Below are 4,959 nucleotides of genomic sequence, written 5' to 3' on the forward strand. Positions count from 1 at the left end.
TGATAATGGGTCCCACTTCCAGGCCGAAACCGAACAATTGCTAGCCAAATACAAGATCAAGCATCACCACTCTTCGCCCTATAGACCCACGGACTAACGGCGCGGTAGAAGCGGCTAACAAGAATGTCGTCACAATCCTCAAGAAAATGACTGACAACTATAGAGATTGGCCAAGCAAAATACCCTTCGCTTTGTGGGGGTATCGAACATCCGTCAGGACGCCCACTGGGGCTACTCCTTTCTATTTAACTTACGGCATGGAAGCCGTACAACCAGTCGAGCTAGAAATACCATCCCTGCGCATCCTACTAGAGAGTCAAATCCCAGAGGCCGATTGGAAGAGGGATAGATACGAAGAACTCATCCTCCTGGATGAACGTAGGCTTCGTGCCTTACATAATGTCCAAACATATCAAGCACGTATCAAACAAGCTTTCAACAAAAGGGTTAGGCCAAGAAACATCAAAGAAGGAGATTTAGTTCTCAAATCGGTCAGAGCTCTTTTACCTGTCGACCCAAGGGGAAAATTCAAACCTAACTGGGCCGGACCATATCTAGTCAAATCAATACTCCCAGGGGGTGCGGTTAGAATCACAGACCTAGATGGGAATGAGTTCTCAAACCCCACCAATCTCGACCAGCTGAAACGATACTATGCCTAGAATAGGGACAAAAACGCGCCTCGCGTAAACCTACGTGTCGCTCCTGTGGCACTAAATAAACGGCCCCTGGCCCATTTGAATGTCACTATGCTCGTGCATCGTGGCAAACTTGTCATCCACATATCATCAAACAAACTAAATTCGCACCTCCCGAGTAAGCAAAGGCTCATGCCTATTTTCCATGTTCATTACAAGCTCTTGCTTCGAACAATTATTCTTTTACATTTACTTGAACTACGCGCAAGGGTTTGATTTCGCTTTCTTAAAGTGGATACGTAGGCAATCCTTCACAGGATTCAACCCACCATTATATTTAAAATGTAAATAGAAGGACATTTGCATTGCATTTGAAATTCGACAAGAATAATTAGGGAAAATCACAACGGTTTCGTAACCACTTAACCTCTTTTATTTCATTCAATTTCTAATAATAATAATACGTTACATAATATAAAAAATAGAATAGGCTAGGATTCTAAAAATCCCTCCCTTTTATTACAACAATAATAATAATAATCAAATAATAAATAAGACTTGGGCTATTCCTCCATCTTTCCTTTGCCCTTGTCGTTCTTGTCATATTTCTTGTCACGACCTCGAGCCGGGCGCTCTTGCACCACTTCAGACCTAATCACCAACGGTCTTTCTCGAGGCCTGACTTTTCCATTCTTGCCAACCACCATCTCTGCGACAGGAGTAGTCTTCGATTTCTTCGAAGGATGAATGACTTGGAACCCGGCTTCTTCTTCTCCTTCAGTCAGATGCTTCTCCTTCTCTTTCTCTCCCTCGCGCACCTTGTAGTCAACGGGCTCGCGTTTCCTCGATCTCTCGCGCTCTTCCGAAGTTGAAGCCTTCCTCCACATCAGATAAGAGTCCGACACCCACAAGGCATTGGAGGAGAAGTTCAAGAACCACATGTTTCTTTGGGCCCACTTCATAGCCCACTCTCTTCGGCTCTCTGTAGTAAGCGCCATAGCAGTCTGCGGAACGGTGTCAAGCCTAGGGATCATCTGCTTCAACCCGACTTGCCTCATCAATCTCTCAGGAAAGATGCACACCATAAACTCCAATCTAGGAATGCGGACGGACCTAGTAGGATCCAAAGAAGACACTCCGGTGTGGACTTGAGGTGCCACCACGGAACGACCCATCGATCGGCGGGCCATCATCATTCTTGACTTGTTCTTCCAATAATCGCAGACCCGGGTGAAGTCCACCATGTACAGCCGTGTCCTCATCGAAATCATACGGGCATGATAGGAAAGTGCATGAACTGGGGGCTCGAGCAATCGGAGCCGTTCCATGAGCCAAACCTACCAAAAAAAACAGGTATTAGACACCCACAAAACAAAAAACAAACAAAACAGAAAAAAAACGAAAAGAAAAAAAAAGAGAAACAAAGAAGGGTGTCTTTTACCTGTAGGATAACGGGACTCCCCAAAAATGGAAGATCGCGGTTGGATTTCCTATTATCCAAGCCCAAGATGATCTCCCCCAAACATAGACAAGCTGGGCTCCTGCGCAGCTCCATTTGCTCAATAAGACCCAATAGACGAGGATCACCTCTCAAATCTTCGTCAACATGTCCCTGAAAGACATAAACATGAAGCAAACAGAAGCCAAATGCTCTCCTCCTAGCAACATAAGAGACAGTAGGGTCGGCCCTGTTGATAAATCGATCTATAAAGTCTAGCATCCTCACGCCCTTTGGAGTAACAAGGCGATCTACCTCAAGTCTAGTAAAGTCCAAGCAGATCTCTAAACTTGCCCTTATACCCCTGAGCAGTAGAAGGGATGGCAGGTAAATATTCAGGGTCCCACCCGCCAATAGCAGCAATCTCCTCCGGAAAAGGACAAATGTCACCTCCTGGGAACGCAAAAACATGGTAATTCGGGTCCCAATAATCAAGGCAAGCGTCCAAGAACGGTTTTACAACCTTAATGAGTTTCAAACTCAGCAAAGATCCAAGGTTATAAGCACCCATGTCATGTTTCTCAATGTTCGAAAACTCATTAGTCCATTCTTTCAAGCGAATCTCTAAAGTATTCATGATGATAATTTTCTCTTGAAAATTTATTGGGATTTTTATGTGTAAATCGACGAAGAGGAGACGGAAGAATTATATGATTTAAAGCTTCGTCGACGCTTCTATTTATACTATTTGCTGTTTCCAAAAAATCCGTCAGAACCGACCTGCTTGGGAACAGGCGCGGCACCGCTTTGCGCCTCTTCAAAGGGACGCTCATGTCATGCTGCGCCTCTTCCCCAGCCTTATCTCTGTGATTTCCGCGTTTGGATCTTTCCTAATTCTATAAGCGAATAATTTCCTATTCCTACGGGATTTTATTTTGGTAAATCCGAGTAATTTACCATGCTTCAGGTTTCCTTGATCCGCAAGCGCGCATTTTCGAGGCGATATCGACATTTTCCGCCATTTTTCTCATGTTAATTTTTTTTTTTTAGTCATTTCATTTTCTTAATATTTTTTAATTCTAATTTCTAACTTATAGATTTCTTTTTTCTTTTTTTTCGGGGGTAACCCTCCCTACCGTACGGTCATTTCCGACAAAATTTTTGCATTTTCACATCCCTTCGAGTCTCATTTTGCACTAATTAAAGGCCTTATGTGTATATAAAAATGTATGTTTCACGTGATTTGTCTATGTAAATTTCGGCAGCATGACGGTGTAAACCGTTGTCTACCAAACCTGTTCAAAGGCTAACCTGCAGGTACAAATAACGCAACCCAGCAACAAAAGGCACTCAGGCCGTCGTATATACAAAGAGGCAAATATACAAGCAAACTGGGGGCTTCGCCCCAAGCAAGTTCAAATGTGCAAACTGGGGGCTTCGCCCCAAACAAGTCCAAATGTAAACTGGGGGCTTGCGCCCCAAACAAATCCAAAAAAGATGTTCAAGATCAAAACCAAGCAGACTACTGCTGGGCACCCTCCAACTCGGCAACCCTCGCCATAAGAGCGGCGATCTCGGCATCCCGAAACTCGAGCTCCCTCGACAAACGAGCCGTCTCCTCCCGAGACTGGGTCAACTCTCGCTCCAGCTCACGATCGGCCTGTGGACAACAAGAAATTGGCTCATGTCAATCAATTCAAACAAAACTGAAAAACCAAAGATCAATGAAAAACAAATGAGGTTCATACCTGACGACCTCGACCGCCGACAAGTGCCTCGATGGCTGTAGCTCGTAGCCGGTTGGCCACCCTCCAGAGTGCCACAAACCGAGATGGCGCGACTGCATTTCAAAAGAATTTTCGAATGGCGAACAAGTTCAATCAAATGTGTTCTTACACGAAAATCGCGTAAGATAAGAACTCACCCTCCGAATCGAATCTTTGCCAGTCATCTAGGCGGCGTCCGTCACGGCCACGTCAAAGTCACGCAGCTCGGAGATCGTCGTCCTCCCGTGAGCGTCAATGTACTCAAGGGTCTCGGGGTACTGCGGGGGCTCGATGCCCGCCGCCTCAACCTCCTACAAAGACAAATGGCTCTCGTTAATCGATGATCTTTCGTCGCAATTCTCGAAAATCAAAATCCAACAAGAAGCAAAAGACACTCACCACTACCGGCCAATACGCCAACCTCCCGTAAAGGAACGCCGAGTAATCCTCGTCGGGGAGAAGAAGGTCGTCGCCACCGGCACCGCCCAAGTCCGCCTCCCTCTCGGCCTCGAAGGCTCCTAAACATCGTCTTAGGAGGATCGACGGAACCGTCAACGCACCCCGAAAGCACCGACGAGCAACCGCCGCCCGGATACCACACGGGACCCATCGACGTCCACAACAAAGCGGCCGACTCGAGCTCCTAGGTCGAAGGACCTCGGCGACAAAAGGAGGCGCTCCAGCGTACTCCGCCCAAGGTCCGGGCACCCTTTGCGATAATATGAAGGCAAAAGTCATTCCTATGATCGATTCAAAACAAAGTATGAGAAGAATAAATGCCTACAAATAGGATACTCACGCTGCCCGGCTGAAGAGCGTTCACATCTCGCCGGTAGACATTGTGAGAAGAGCGCTTGCTCTTCGTCCAAGCACATGACCCGATCCCTCACCACGGGGTAGGCCCTCTCCAGCGGCTCTCGTCCTCTTGGGCGCGAGGCCCGGAAAGTAAGAGTACACCCACGCCTGCAAAGCATAAATATCAATAACGATCTTTTGTGATTCAACGAAGGAAAGAATTTACTTTGGTCTAAAGGAAGGTTCATACCTCCAACAAGAGCCTGTGTCCGACGGCGCCGGGGAGAAGTCCCCTTCTCCATCAACTCCGGACGAACCATGG

Source organism: Silene latifolia, chromosome 11, assembly GCF_048544455.1.
Source record: "Silene latifolia isolate original U9 population chromosome 11, ASM4854445v1, whole genome shotgun sequence".
NCBI classification, from domain to species: Eukaryota; Viridiplantae; Streptophyta; class Magnoliopsida; order Caryophyllales; family Caryophyllaceae; genus Silene; species Silene latifolia.